This window comes from Trachemys scripta, chromosome 4, assembly GCF_013100865.1.
Source record: "Trachemys scripta elegans isolate TJP31775 chromosome 4, CAS_Tse_1.0, whole genome shotgun sequence".
NCBI classification, from domain to species: Eukaryota; Metazoa; Chordata; order Testudines; family Emydidae; genus Trachemys; species Trachemys scripta.
In genome coordinates this window covers 94688546-94704724 of record NC_048301.1, presented here as the reverse complement: position 1 = coordinate 94704724, position 16179 = coordinate 94688546, and the positions used below count along the sequence as shown (strand labels likewise).

The 16179-nt window shown below is 41.7% G+C and overlaps 1 long non-coding RNA gene across 1 annotated transcript; it reads left to right on the top strand.

Annotated features, from left to right (window-relative positions):
• The first annotated feature begins 4767 nt into the window (after positions 1-4767).
• On the top strand, positions 4768-15589 carry LOC117877267. Its single transcript, XR_004645666.1, has 3 exons — positions 4768-5457; positions 7464-7553; positions 15341-15589. It is a non-coding gene; the product is annotated as an uncharacterized LOC117877267 (long non-coding RNA).
• The last annotated feature ends 590 nt before the right edge of the window (positions 15590-16179 follow it).

Sequence of the window (16179 nt, the reverse complement as noted above, 5' to 3'; positions counted from 1 at the left end):
CACTATGTAAATAGAAGATAATGATGTATGGGTTTGACTGAGACAGCTCTGCCTCCTTATAGGCCACAGGCAAACCTCTCATCCAGCCCCTCAGGTGTTTTTCTGGTAGCGTGCACTTAATAACAAGGGCACTTTCTGTCCTCTCCTCGCTGGTCATAGAGGTCCCACGTGCTCACACTTTAAGGCAGAAGCTAGGATTAGGGAGACCACAAAGAAGGTTCACGCCCCCAGGTACAGCACAGTGCCTTGCTCTAGGTGGGCCTGGCAGGGATGGCATGGACTCAGGGGATCTATCACTCTTCAGATCCTTTTAGGAGTCTGCCTCCTAGAGAAGACATATTAAGGGGCAATTTCAGCCAATATGCTGAACTAGTCTCTAGCCTGCCCCCACAGCTGCTCCATCCACTTGGATCCCACTAGGATTCATAGATTTGTAAAGTCTGAAAGGATCACTGTGATCATCTAGTCCGACCTCCTGCCTAACACAGGCCAAAGAACCTCACCCAGTAATTTCCACATCAAGCCCCTTCTGCCCCCCTCCCCCACACACGCAGCTTCGTTTGTTTTCTTAGTACCCAGCTTCTTGTGTTGGCTGCTGGTATGAGGATTTAAACCACAACCAACAATGAAAACTGCAAAACACCTAGGGCCAAATCCTTCTATCCTTATTTAGACAAAATTTCCCATTAAATGAATTCCTTTGAGTGAGAAGTACAAGATTTGTCCCAGGAATAGAGACATCCCTGTTATTTCAAACACAGCTTCTCTTTTATTAATCTTTTGCCACATTGTCATTTGATAGCACTTACCTTTCTCTATTAGTCCAGTATTACTCAGCATTTTCTAATTAACATGACATTGTATTAGATTGTCCTAGGATTCAGTAACATGCCTGCACTAGCATACCCAGTACATGGTATCCTGTTACCTTCAATCTAGCGTCGCTATTGATGGAATATGCAGGATGTACTGCATACCATCATTCCTTTCAGGGAGTATTCTGACACTCGGCCTTGATCTTGGCTTTCACTCTGGCAGAGTCCTGTTGTATGTTTATTTATAACTTCTTGCTTTGGGGATAGTAGTGGCTGCCTGAGACACTTTCTTGTTATGCCATAATTCTCAGGGTGAGGCTCTGTGAATTACAGTAAAGAGGGCTTTGCCCATTTGGAAATAAAAAATCTGTAAATTAATCAGAATGCAATTTTAGTAAACCAGCAGTTTAACCAGCCAGTCCAATTATGGTGTGGGTTGCAGCAAGTCTGTTTGTTCAGGACTCCCTTGAGTTGTTTTCAGTTATGAAGTAAAAATAAGAAATTAGGTCAGTTATACTGTAATGACCAGGGCCAGCTCTGGCTTTTTGGCTGCCCCAAGCAAAAAAAACCTGCGGCGCGGCCGGAGCACGGGTGCAGGGGGACCGGCTGGGGGGGGGAGGGGAAGGGAGCGGGCGGGAGAGAGAGAGAGAAGGGAGCGGCCAGGGCTACAGCAGGGGCACTGCCATGCGGCCCCTCCCGCTGTGCTGCCTCCTGCCACCTGCGGCGAGGGCTCCGCTCCGGTCAGCAGGGAGGGAAGGAAGAGGACTGCCCTGCAGGGCGCTCTGGTTCTCCATGCCGCCGCCCCCTACAGGGCGGCCGGAGCGGAACAAGAACAAAAAAAAGAAAAGCAGCCGTGCCGCCGTAGGATTGGGCGGAATGCTGCCTCCTACAAGCTGCTGCCCCAAGCACCAGCTTGCTCAGCTGGTGCCTGGAGCTGGCCCTGCTAATGACTCCTCCTAATCACACAGATTGCAAGTGCATATAGCAGTATAGCTTTACCTAAATTAATATTTCCTATTTTATCGCTGTGACTACCATTTACCATCCTTTCCAAGCTACATGCAGAACACTGATTTCAAATGACAAATTAAATATTTGTTGGCTCGGGGATGGTTTTAACCCTTACAGAGAGCTATACTCAACCCCAGGACGACAGAGTTGCCTAAATCTTCCCATTGCCTTCTGAGTGATGGTCCCCACTCCCTAGCTGCCAAGACCTACCTGCTACCCCCTTACTCTTCCCACCTCTCACCTGGCTAGCCCTCCTGCTAGCTGTGGGAGCAATTCCACTAAACCTCTCCTGTTTGCTTCCAGCACCTCCTCCCCCAAACAAACCCTATTTCCAAGCCCTCTACAGGCTCAAACCTTCCTATTGCCACTCTAGTCTGCCTCACTTTCTAGAGGCCTGGAGAAGTGCCCAACCACGTTCCTCACTGTCAAAACCATACAGCAATGCCCACCCTCCCAAAAAAGGGCCTCAATCAGATCCCAGCAAAAGACATTACTGCTACGCTTTTTCAAGTGATATTAAAACCTTTCCACTGCCTCCCTAACTTGCTACACATTAGAGCTGACAGCCCTCCTTTTGCCATCATCCACCTCCCAGCTGTCACAACCCTACAGACAAGCCAGTGACATTCCCCCACTGTTTTCCACACCAGCATTTCTAAAGACAGAATTAAATTAATGTATTCCTACTACAAGCACCACTTTCTGCAACATAATTTTCATGATGATTTTCTTCTCCTTAGGCTTATTTAAGAAAAGGGCAAAATTCTAGCCTACTATACATTGTGAAACCCCAAGTTAGTCAGTATTTGGCCAAACATTTGTACCCTCGCTCCCAGGAAGATACGCAAGCTAGGGACTGCCCAATCTCTAGAAATTATTGCTTCATCTTTCTTCCCTTTATACTCTTGAACAATTTCAAACCAGACTAGTGTTGGAAAAACCTCAGAAGTGCAGGAATTTGGCTGCATTTCAAAGGTTTGATCACTTAAGTGCACTCCGTTCCTTTCTCATTTCTCCATGTTGCATCCTTCTCCCTCTCACCCTTCTTAATTCTTTCTCAATTCAACCAACTTTCTCCCTTTCCCTGGGCCTATCTTTCCCTTTATGTGAGCCAGCTCCCTCTCACTCATCTTCAACGAACCCCTGGCCGGCCATGTCATCTTGCTGAGCTTGCCTCATCTTTCCCCGACTCCCAGAATGTGCTTCAGATTCATTAGGAATTTAAAGGGCAGGGTATAAAGACCTCATTTTCATATGGCTGTAGAAACAAAAAAAATAGGTGACATTTCAAAATGGGGGTTTGAAAATTTACTTGAACTTTTTATGTAGGTTAGCTCGAAGACATGGATCACTGTCAAGGTTAAAATTTTGCACACTCAAAAGTTAGGCAATGCAGACATTAAGGGTATCATAGTAATGTCACTCATCTACATATATGGCCATATCATGTCACTGACAGGACCAAGTTTTGCCCACAGATATCTCTGTGATGCTCCCCAACCCCCAAAGCAATAGGGGTTGAGTATATGTATCTGGAGTTAGAATTGAGCCCTTTGATGAACCCAACTCTCCCACCTGCTTGGCCAGCCATGTCTCCATCCCAAGCGGCCCTTCCTCACAAGGGGCCTGATCCAACGTGCACTGAAGTCAATGGGAGTCTTTCCACTGACTTCAGTGGGCTTTGGATCAGGCCCAGAGTGTAGTATGTAGTAGAACTTAAAAAAAACAGAAGTGTTGGACATTTTATAAAAAGTGCTCCTCTGAGGTGGGTAGGGGATATGGCCTATAGTATTAAAGAAGTCAGAGAGAATAAAGTAACATGGTAAAATGAAATTATAGGTAAAACATATTTTGCCTATTGTAAGACTGTAGATCTTCACATTTGATCGTGATCTGAATACTTGGGGAAATTGCATGCATTTTCAGACTGATTTTTTAAGTGTGACACATACATTCAGCTCAGCAACAAGATATCTATACCTATTTTACCTTTCTTGAGACTGTCTTGTTAAAAGTAAAATCCCAGTTTAGTTACTATATAATTTGCTTCGCTTTTTAAAAAATGAAAGCCTGGTGACTCTCACATTTTTGGCACATGTGGAAGCAAAACAGTTAAACTGCTAACCAATAATGTTTTGTAGTTCATATGAGAGCCAAGAAGATTAATGAAATGTTCATGAGAAAGGCTGGCAAAAGGCCACATTCCTATGGGAACATTGCTGCAGTGAGGTTTAATGGATCACGATGGACATTAAGAAACAAATGTGTGGGAGTTTTAGGGTGAACTGTAAATGATCAAGAATCTAGTAAAAATATAGGATACAGTGTATCTGTAACATGCTCATCTCTTTATCTAAAATCAGAGATGAAGATGGCAGTTTGCATCCAAAGAACAGCTGTTAAGTTATTGAGTTCTGCTGGCTTCTTTGAAAGTTACAGCAGATGCAACTTCATTAAAGGAACTTCTGCAACAAACTATAATATCTCAGCCTGACCTGCAGCTTTCCCCCCTTTTTTACTGTGCAAGAACTCCCTATCAAGGCTTAATCCACCACCCTTCCCAAATCCTGCATATGCTTTTAATTCCATGCAATTGCATTATTTTTATTCTTTTTAACTAACCAGTGAGAAACTGCACAGGTACAATGTGATTTCTGTTTTTGCTGTCTAACCACCTCCCTTTTGCATAGTTGTGTTTTTGAAATACATCCATGAGACCATGTGAATCCACTAACATTCTGTATTTAAATTTAGATCAGTGGATTAGTGAATGCTATATTTAATCAAAGAGAGGAGGACAAGCTAAGTTTCTGCAGTTTGAGATGAGAAACTGCATGTCAGTTAGTTTCCAAAAAACACTTTTTCTATAACCATACTGAGAAATAGACTTGGGACTATTGATTTCCATTAGAAAAGAGCAAGGTAACCATTAGGAGATTTATTAATTTTACAATATGTCTTTCAAAGGTGTCCTAATTATCTAAAATAATCATCATTGACAATCATGGATGATAAGTTTTATTCATTAAATTAAAGGAAACCTGTGTTCTTACTTACCTTTCCACTAGATGGCAATAGTACATGGTAGTTGCATGTATTTTAGACTGTTTAGTAAATCATTTAAGAGGTGAATGTTTTTATAAGTTTGGATATCTCATTAAACCAGGACATTAGCAATACTACAGCATGCTGATAGCTGTCTCAGTAGAGAGCTATCTTGAATAGTAGAATGAATTTTCTTTCTTTGCATAATATAAATGCAATATATAGATTTAAATGTACCAATATGCAGAATAAGAAGAATCAATACTTCTCAGTGACGGCTGGCACATTTAACAACAATAATATGTATGACACTTACTATTTCATACTGGATGAGGGACTTCAATTATATTAAATTCAAGGGACAAATCAACCCCTGATGTCATTCTGTGGACTTCAATGGAATTTGCTAGGGGTGGATTTGGCTCCAGGGTTTTGGATCACAAAATAAAAGAAAAAAGGAACACATGCTACTGAATGAGAAGGGGAACAGAGTAATCTTTCCAGGGTGAGTCAGAACATCAGCTGAAATGGGACTCCGCAGTATGAGCCTGTAGCAGACTCGTTCTGGGCAGTGTGCCCTAAAAAGGTAAGGTTAAGAATAACAGGAGGAAAGAAGCAAGAGAAAATAAAACTTTACAAACATGTCTAGGGAGAACAGATACATGTTGATAGGCATTTAAACAGATGGAATATTAGAATCCGATTACTGGGTGACTTGGCATCTTGTGGTGACCATTTGACAGCTGGCTTTTTTGCAGTCTATACTCTAGTATATTTGCTAAGGCATGACAATGTGTTGTAATGCAGATTATACTGTTTTGCCGTGAGATACCCTGGAGACCATTCAAACCTCAAGGTTATCAGTGCAGCCCTTTATCAGTGTGTATATAGATGTGCAGGTATTCACAGACACAAATGGCTTGGTTTAAGAAAAATCCTGGACATGATCACTATTGCCCTATGTATCCACATGGAACACTTGCCCTCTCTTGTTCATATTTTTCAGATAAGAAGCCTTTCTGATCTACGGGGTTTTAAGTTACTGAGACAAACCTGTGCGTCAGAGACTCAAAGTACATATGACACCTGCCTCTACAAAGTTCTGCTCCCTCCAACCCAGACTATTAAAACTAGCAAGACTAATTAGCCAAACCTGCATCATTAGACTGTACTCCACATTTAATTACAGCACCAATCTTATTTTATAGTGTCAATCAGCTCAGATATTTTTCTCATTCAGGTTTGTTCCTGGTTTCAGAATTGAGAAGTCAAGTCAGTTAATATCACTGAAATGTTTAGAAATAAGTTTGGTTGGTTAAGTCCAGACAGTTGTAATTGATGGTGGTTTTAGAGAGGAAGGATGGAGCAGTGGTTAGAGCACTAGCTTGGGACTCTGGGAGGTAAATGCAATTCCCTGCTCTGCCATAGCCTTCTTCTGTGACTTTGGGCATGTCACTTAGGGCTGAACGCTCAAAAGGAGTTAGTCTGCTAACTTCCATTGATTTCACTCTTCCATCTTTAAAATAGGGATAAATGAGGATATTTCCCTGCCTCAGAGGGATGCTGTAGGACATTAGTGTATATAATAAGTATCTTAGACAGATTTTTGTGTTGAAGGCGGAGTCGTTTCCATTAAAAGTCACATTTCCCAACAGTTACTACATAAAGGTGTCAAGTAACATGGTTTTTCCATATACCATTATGTGGTAACTTGGCAAATGTTAACATTTAATGGCAACCACCCAACCCACAATACATAAATGCCATCACAATTGCTACTAATTAATTAGAACTGTATGGACATGGAAACTAAGCTACTTTTGCACACCTAGATGTGGTCCCCCTGGATGAGGGTTGAGGCACATGGACAATGTGGAAAAGCTTATACAACCACTTACAATTTCTTATGGACATAAATGTCCTCAGCTATTAAAAGGCAACTTCCACACCCACCAATTTCATAGCAACTAATGAGAGGGGGGGACCACAGGATTCGAAATCAGGAAGTCTTGAGTTTCAATCCTAAATTTGCCATTGACAAGTTCTGTATCCTTGCATGATTCTATGCAGTGGAGATTGTAACATTTACTTCCCTGCCTTTTGGGGTATCGTGAGGACGAATTAGATAATGTTTGTAAAGTGTTTTGAAGATGAAAAGTTATCTATATGCTCATTGCTATTATATGAAAGAAGGAGAAGGACTCATGCTTTATTTTCTGTGCAGTAACAATTCTGGTAATTGTATTTTTGTTAGTTTCTACATGGACTCAAGTGACTTTTTCCTTTCTTTTGGTCAAGACTGGATAAAGTTACAGAGCCTGACTCAGCTGCCAAAGCCCCCAGTTTCATACTGTTTTTAAACTGAGTCAGACTTGATAAAGGTTTTATTTCCTTGTTTATTTTAATATATGTTTAATTGATGAAGTAACTTTAAAGTATATATGCCTTTTTGGTCTATAACATTTTCTGTATCCCTTAAATTGCTTTATCTGATGCTATCAGTCCTGGTGACTTGGTAACAAGAAGCATATTAATGTAAAATGAGAACATAAGTGGATTGTTCAGATTAAAATGCTGAGTGTTTTCTTTCAGTTGCTATACATCTCTTACACGTAATGCCTGCTTCTTTTTGATACATCACTTTGGGATGGATTGCCGTTGTCAGTTAATTGCATACACAAGGTAATCTGAATGTTCATACATTGCCTTCATTTCTCAGCAATTTGGCTTAGCACATCATTATTTATTTTTGTTCGTTATATATTATTACTATTATTTGGGTACCCAAAGTGCGATTAGTATTGTACAAAATACAGAAAACAAACCCAGCTGTGCCCGGCAGATTGAGACCACTGAGTGTATAGTGAGTGTAAAATGCTACCGAATCAGAATTCTCCACTCCCTGATGGTAGCTTTTTATACTCACTTGCACTTATTTTATACAGGTGTAAATGACTACAGAAGGTGCCCAGGCAGTGGGGAATCAGGCATGATATTACAAATACATGAGCTGGTAGGTTCATTGGACTTGCTACTCCTAGCAATCCTGCTAACGTAGTTGTACCTGGCTCTTAGCATGCATATGGCTACTGCTTTCACAAGCAATCAGCAATGGTGTCATGACTTCAGGGATCAGCCAATGAGCTAGTTGTTCTGATGATGAGTTTGTAATTTGATATGCTGCTGAAGAGCTTTGCTGGCGGGCTGCAATCCTGGGAACCACAGAACTCCCTCTTTAGTTTCTGTGTAACTTAGTCTGATTAATCCCTTGCTCTTCATAAAGTCTGTTGTTATTTTTTAAATTGAAATCCTGAGACTCTTAAACAGCTTTGCTCCAAATACAGCAAAGCAAATGAAGAATTGGAAGAATATTCATCAGGCCATATTCTCTACCCTTGGTCCAAATGCAAAACTCCCTCACATATCACTAGACCACAGCCGCTCCTGTACTGTACTGGACACAAACTCCAGGGGCAATCCTCATTGAGGTCAAGGGAAGTTTTGCAGTGTTGCCAACTCCCATTATATTATTGCATGTCTCACTTTGGTTGGTTGGTTTGGTTGTTAAATGCCCAGCTGCTGGAATCTAAAGACTACTTGGGAATCTCAACTTTCAATTGTTTTAAAAAGTACATTTCTAGCCCTCTTGGTTTCAGAGAAAAGCTTGGAAACATGAAGCAAGTGCATCCTAAAGGTTCAGAAACCGGAAGGCAAAGAAAAAGAATCCCACATAGACTCTTTTTTTTTTTTAAATCATGAGTTTTAAGCCAAGCTCATGATTTTTTTGGGCCTGACTCAGTATTTTTGTACCCTGTGGGTCAGCAATGCTGGTTTTGCATTAATAAGGATTGTAGATTCAAGCCAGTTCTCTTGATTCAGGGAAATTGACCTGACTGCACATTGTTCAAATATTCACAGAAGCCCATGGTGGATTCATAATGCAGTGCATAAGGAAAACCTTGAAGGATGCAAGGCTTTGTTCTTTGATTTTAACTTTTAACTTCTTTGAAATCGGCTCAAATTAAGGAGGGGACTCTTAATTGTATTTGTCATGATATAACAGGAGTATCCATACCTGTTTACTCACTAATGGTTTTTATAGGTTTAAATAAAGAAGTTTACAATTATAACTCTTAAGAATGATTATCTAAGTAATTCTTAGCAATAGAAAGATAGATTGTGCCTGGCCTTAATACAGGGAGGGAAGGGGATAAAAAACCCCATCTCCATAACCCCTGCAGAGCTACATTAGGCAGGTATTGGGGAGAGCAGGGGCTCCATGTTTGGTACTGCTCTGCCCACAAGGTGGAGAGAAGCAGGGAGTGGGCAGGGTCTTGGCTAAGGTGCCTCATGCACACCAGTGAGACAGATGGGGGAACATGCTACACTTGGCAAAGGTGTATAGCGGGTGCTTGGACAGTCACTATGGTGATGAGGATGGTGAAAGAGCTGATATGGAATGGAATGGAATAGAATAGCAAATAATACCCCCACCTAACCATGAGCAAGAGTAACAGGTCAAATCCTGGTTCTACTGAAGTCAACAGGAGTTTTGTCATTGACTTCAATAGGGTCAGGATTTCACCCACAATTCCTCCCAGGGGAAGCTCATGTGATAGTGCACCTACTTGCTACACCCTACTCAGAACACTGAGCAAAGGCACAGTCTAGCTATTAATAGCCACACTAAGGCCTGGTCTACACTAATGCCCCAATTCGAAATAAGGTACGCAACTTCAGCTACATGAATAACGTAGCTGAAGTCGACGTACCTTAGTTCGAACTTACCGCGGTCCAGACGCGGCAGGCAGGCTCCCCCGTCGACTCCGCGTACTCCTCACGCCGATCAGGATTACCAGAGTCGACGGGGAGCACTTCTGGGTTCGATTTATCATGTCCACACAAGACGCGATAAATCGAACCCAGAAGTTCGATTGCCTGCCACCAAACCAGCGCGTAAGTATAGACAAGCCCTAAGACAAGGCGAGTGTTAACTATCTACTAAGGTTGCTAGAAGTCATTATCACTAATTGAGCAAGAAAAGAATAAGAAGTATGTCCCTTTCCCCAGCAGGCTGTATTTCCACTAGGCTGAGATGTGTTAGCCAATCCCATAGAAGAAAATGTGGGTTGGGTTTTTTTTGTTTGTTTTTTGTTTTTGTTTTTTGAAGCAGTCCTTGGGGCAAAATTACAGCCTCAAGAATAAGAAGCAACAAGGGGGAGGAGGGAATAAAGGCCCTTTTTCATTTTTATTTTTGGAACAAGTATTAAAGAAGAGTCTTTGCTCCTGAGTCAAGTTCCCATGCTTTTTCATTATGTTCTTTGGCTGAAGTGGTCTTTAGATAACAAATGTGTCAAGCTGTTCTGTCTCGCTAAGTTAGAATTAGGTTATGTCTGTGTAGAAGAAAGTTTTGGATTAGCTGCAAAACAATTACAACCCTGCTTGAATCACTGGTGATGTTCATTGTAAATCCATATTAATCTGAGCTTGGTCTGGAGTTGACAGAAGGATTCATTTTCCATATACAATAACGGGCACTTGTCCCTCTTGCTGTTTCCCGGGGCCTGTGTCTTTAGCTGTCTCAGAAAATTCGGAAAGCAGATACAATAGCCTTAAGCATAGTACAGTTGACGTGAAAGTCGCAATAGCTGAATATAAATCTTATATAATTGCATCTCTCGTAAAAATAGCTTATAATATGTTAATCATATTTTGGAAGCCCTTGTTCAAATATGTAAGGAGATATTTTACGAATAACCAGGTTTTGAGCTAGGAGAACTCAGGGTGGGTGTTCATTTGTTCCTTCTCGACATGACTCTCAACAAACCAGGCCTCAGATATGGGAAACAATCTGGGACTGAGGCCCAACAATGAAAGACACAAAGTTGGGAATCTCGGCTTTCCAATGGGATAAGGTTCCTCTTTCTATTCCTGATGGATCATGAGATATCAAAGCGTAACTCTATCACTGAGCTAGAGCTGAATATTGCTCAACTTGCACCTTAGAACAATGTCATTGGGCGGGGGGGAGAGGAGTCCTCATTTGGAAGGTGCATTTTTAGGCAGCTTGGGGCTTGTGTATTTAATGGCGGCTGTTTGAAGCTGCTCAGAGAATGTTAAAAATAGCCATGGTGGTTGAAGGTGCTTGAAAAATGCCATTTATCACTTGGATATGCAATTTATCACATGGTATCAGCAATAGATATGGGATGTACATAGAGAAGACATGAAGGTATGGTAAGGTATGCAAATTTTAATGGCATAATTTTAGTATAGCCACATTACTCTAAGGGCAAATCCACAAAGGAGTTATGCAGCTTGCTCAAATGAATGGAGAGTACAGGGAATATGGTCTGTAATTCAGCCAAGTCCCCCTTGCGAAGAAAACCGCAGAGTAAGAGGCAGTTGCAGATAGGTCCCAGCAAGGCAGGGAGACAAAATGTTAGATGCCTGGTAGCAGCGAAATGGCAAGTTCCACAGAAAAAATGCTAAATTCTGTGGCACTTTGAAAAATGGCTAAATCCAGGACTCCGAGGCCATGGGGGCGAGAAATGAGATGAAAGGAGCAGTTCACACTTATAACCATTGTTTCAAGCTGTCTGCAGACTCAGGAGGATGACATTGCTTCAGTTTACGTTCAGTTCTGTTTTTGAGTGGGGTTTTCCACAACCATGAGCACTAGATTTATTTGTTTTTTAAAGAAAGCTGAGATTCTGAAACACAGTTCTGCAACAGTTGGAATCGCAGAACATCAGAGGTCCTCTCTGTAAGCATGCAACTGTATGGGAATTAGTATTTTGTATAATTGTTTCTGAGCTACAGATACATACAGTGCAGCACATGGAAGAGTCCTAATAATAAATTTGTTCTTAGCTAAATGCAATTATGAAAAATGACTGGTACAAGCTATTTGGCACAGCAGCTGGCAGTTCATTCGTGACTTAGGGCTTTCTCCATGAATAACTTACAACTTGCTTAGTTTCTGAAAAAGATGCACAGAGAAATCAAGTATAAATCACTCTCAGATGATGGTAATCTTTTTGTAACTCTTCCTGCACAGTTTGTGCAATGCACTAGCCACAATCACAGGGTCCATATCCTCTGGTCTGGTTGAGAGCAAGACTGGAAGGGGTGGTGAAAAGATTTAAGCCAGCTAGCTTTATGCTGCCTGGATCCTAGAACCAGACAGCTGCTGGTCTGGTCTCCAGCATAAATGAAAGCATCCCCAGCAGGCCCCTCCAGCAGCCAGTGGATTCCTGGGAATAGGGATGTGCGCCTGTATATGGGGGGTGGCATAGGGAACCACTATGGTGGCTCTGCATCACCCATGGATTCCCCTGCTCAAAGGGGAGCTAGATCTCCTGGTTCTATGGCTGCAAAGTTGGCATAGAGCTGCCAGACCAGGCCCATGGATCTGGGCCATAATGTCATTCCATATCTAGTATTCATGGCTTATATTTTCTCAAATTTTTTGTCAAGGAAATCTAATGTATTTGCACTAAGTAATCCTAGGAAAACCCCGCTGTTCTTTAATGTTTCAACTTCTTCATTCCCCTTCTAAGTATCCAGGATGATAATGGAGTAAAATGTTCCCCACCTTCCCTCCTCTCCCCCCCCCCCAAAAAAAAACCCCATGTTTCTTTAAGTGCAGAGAGCACATGAGGGTCACTACGTACGCTTATATCAGTCACTGTCTGACTCTTGCATTAGCAGCACACCAGGAGTGTAATTCAATAGTTCTGCCAAAAACTATGCAGCATGGGCAATTTCATTTCAGTATCTTTAGTTTTCCATAGTCAGCAAGTTAAAGAAGTATGGGCTGGATGAATGGACTATAAGGTGGATAGAAAGCTGGCTAGATTGTCAGGCTCAACGGGTAGTGATCAATGGCTCCATGTCTAGTTGGCAGCCAGTATCAAGTGGAGTGCCCCAAGGGTCGGTTCTGGGGCCGGTTTTGTTCAATATCTTCATTAATGATCTGGAAGATGGCATGGACTGCACCTTCAGCAAGTTTGCAGATGACATTAAACTGAGTGGAGTGGTAGATACACTGGAGGGTAGGGATAGGATACAGAGGGACCTAGAAAAATTAGAAGATTGGGCCAAGAGAAATCTGATGAGGTTCAACAAGGACAAGTGCAGAGTCCTGCACTTAGGATGGAAGAATCCCATGCACTGCTTCAGACTAGGGACCGAGTGGCTAGGCAACAGTTCTGCAGAAAAGGACCTAGGGGTTACAGTGGGTGAGAAGCTGGATATGAGACAACAGTGTGCCCTTGTTGCCAAGAAGGCTAACAGCATTTTGGGCTGTATAAGTAGGAGCATTTCCAGAAGATCGAGGGACATGATCATTCCCCTCTATTCGGCATTGGTGAGGCCCCATCTGGAGTACTGTGTCCAGTTTTGGGCCCCACACTACAAGAAGGATGTGGAAAAATTGGAAAGAGTCCAGAGGAGGGCAACAAAAATGATTAGGGGGCTGGAGCACATGACTTATGAGGAGAAGCTGAGGGCACTGGGATTATTTAGTCTACAGAAGAAAAGAATGAGGGGGGATTTGATAGCTGCTTTCAACTACCTGAAAGGGGGTTCCAAAGATGATGGATCTAGACTATTCTCAGTGGTAGCAGATGAGAGAACAAGGAGTAATGGTCTTAAGTTGTAGTGGGGGAGGTTTAGGTTGGATATTAAGAAAAGCTTTTTCACTAGGAGGGTGGTGAAGCACTGGAATGGGTTACCTAGGGAGGTGGTGGAATCTCCTTCCTTAGAGGTTTTTAAGATCAGGCTTGACAAAGCCTGGCTGGGATGATTTAGTTGGGGATTGGTCCTGCTTTGAGCAGGGGTTGGACTAGATGACCTCCTGAGGTCCCTTCCAATCCTGATATTCTATGATAGCCCAAAATTATTGTATGCCCAAGTTACCTAAAAGATTACCTCTCCATCTCCAACCCATTGAGCAGCCTCTGCTCCTCTGGACTTGGCTGTCCAAGTGTGACACTCATGGAAGCTGAAGGGAGGGTTTCATGATATCTTACCCCTGCTGGCATTATGTTCATGTACAAACCTGCCCACATTTAGAAAGAGTTGCAAGGCTTTCGGCTGATTATGAACATCCTTCTCCATTCTCAGTTTGAAAGGTACAGGAAGCACTGTGTTCCTGTTTTTTTTAATTAAGGACTCAATTTAAACCAAGTTATCTGTATTTAGATATCACTGTGATGGTTGTCATAATAATAAAATAGTTCTCCAATGGCGAGTATGGTGTAAATGAGGACTTCTGCAGTTACCTTATGTCTTAGAGATGGTAGTTTCTAAATCCAGACTTGAAACACACACTGAAAATATGTATTGAGCTAAAAGCCACATGACCATGTACTTATGACTTTTTAAAATAAACCCTATACAGTCAATACCACTGTCCTGCCACCTAGATGAGTCATATAAAAATTAAAATAAACCAAATTTTACCTAAGGAGTTGTCAGGGTTCTCCCCCCACCAGCACTCTGAAATCTGGGTTACAGATGTGGGGACCAACATGAAAGACCCCCTAAATTTATATTCTAACAGCTTAGGTTGAAACTTCTCTAAGGCACTAATTTCTTAGACTGATATTGCTGCCACCACCAAGTAATTTACACAAAATATTCAGGGAAGGGTCACTTGGAATCCCTATCCCTAACCCCCAAAATATCCCCCCCAAGCCCCTTCACCCCCTTTCCTTGGGAGGCTTGAGAATAAAATACCATTTGCCTTAGCAATGTGTGCACAGATCTGATCCTTTGTCTTCAGGACACTGAAATCAATCAGGTTCTTAAAAGAAGGACTTTATTTATAAAGAAAAAAGTAAAAGAATCACACCTGCAAAATCAGGATGGAAGGTAACTTTTACAGGGTAATAAAGAGATTTAAAACACAGAGGATTCCCTCTCTGAGCTCAGGTTCACAATTACAAAACAGGAATGAAACTACCTCTTTAGCATAGGAAAATTCACAAGTCAAAACAAAAAATAACCTAACGCATTTCCTTGCTCTACTTACAGGTTCTATGGTTTTAGTTTAATTATTTCAGGTATGGTTTTGGGGAGATAGTGTACCTGCTGGCTTTTCCCTCCATCTGGAGAGAAAACAACCCACAGAACAACAAAACAAATCCTTCTCCCTCATTGGTCTTTCTGGTCAGGTGCCAACTAGGTTATTTGAACTGCTTAACCCTTTACAGATAAGGCAATCCAGTACAGATGCCAGGCATACATAAAGGTTGCTACCCTTCCCCCTATATTCATGACAGGAGTTTATGTTTTTCATTATCTTTTGTTGAAGTACCTCATATGTGAAAAAGGCCTTCTCCCCATGGATAACTGCTTACACTTTAGCTAAACAATATTTTTTACAACATAGAATTGTATTGCTTTTCTTTACAGTAACTGCAGTAACAACAACATTATAAAAAAGACATTTTTGTTTACAGAATTGAGTGCTGGTGAAAGGATTGACAGCCATGGCCAGGCCTGGCCTTAGACCAAATGGCGCTCCAGGCAAGAAGCATCTTCGGCACCTCCCTGCTCCACTTGTTAAACTTTTGAATACCTTATTTTTCATTGCATATGTAGCCCATTTTGCAACTTTTATGCACGATTTGCATGCATGATTTATCCCTGTCACAGAAGTTGATAAATTTGCATACAAGGATCTGAAAATCTGTATTATTCATGCCATATATAAGCAAATAAAAAAATTGTTTTTTCTAAGTTTATGGAAACTTTTTAATTTTAAGAATAACTGGAACATACTAACATCAAGAAATTGAACTGTTCACCAACATTGGGTGGACCATTATTAAACCATGTTACAGTAGGTGACAGCCTTAGAATGTTAATCCTAGTCCTTTAGTTCAAACGGTCTCTTTTCTTGTCTTTGCCTGTGCAAACTGAAGCATGGCATCAGAGAGATCCAAAGACTGGCCAATGGGCATTTTCAAGTGATAAAAAAGCAAGCGATGTCAGTCTCTCATTGGCCATCGTCGATCGAAGATATATTTTAATGAGCCTGAGCGTTGAAAAGCTGCGCTCACCACTCACGACGGTGACCAGCAGTGTAAGCAGAATCCTCAACACTATCCACATATTACGAAGAGTGTCCTTCAGCTCTGCATCATGAATGAATTGCAGAACTTGGAGTAGAGAGTGCTTCCCATGTTGAAAAATGTGTTGGATGTTGTCCATTTCGACATAGAGGTTTTATCATTGACATCCAAACATTCCCCATGTGTCAGCATCCGGTGAAGGTCCGTACATTTGTTCAAGAGTG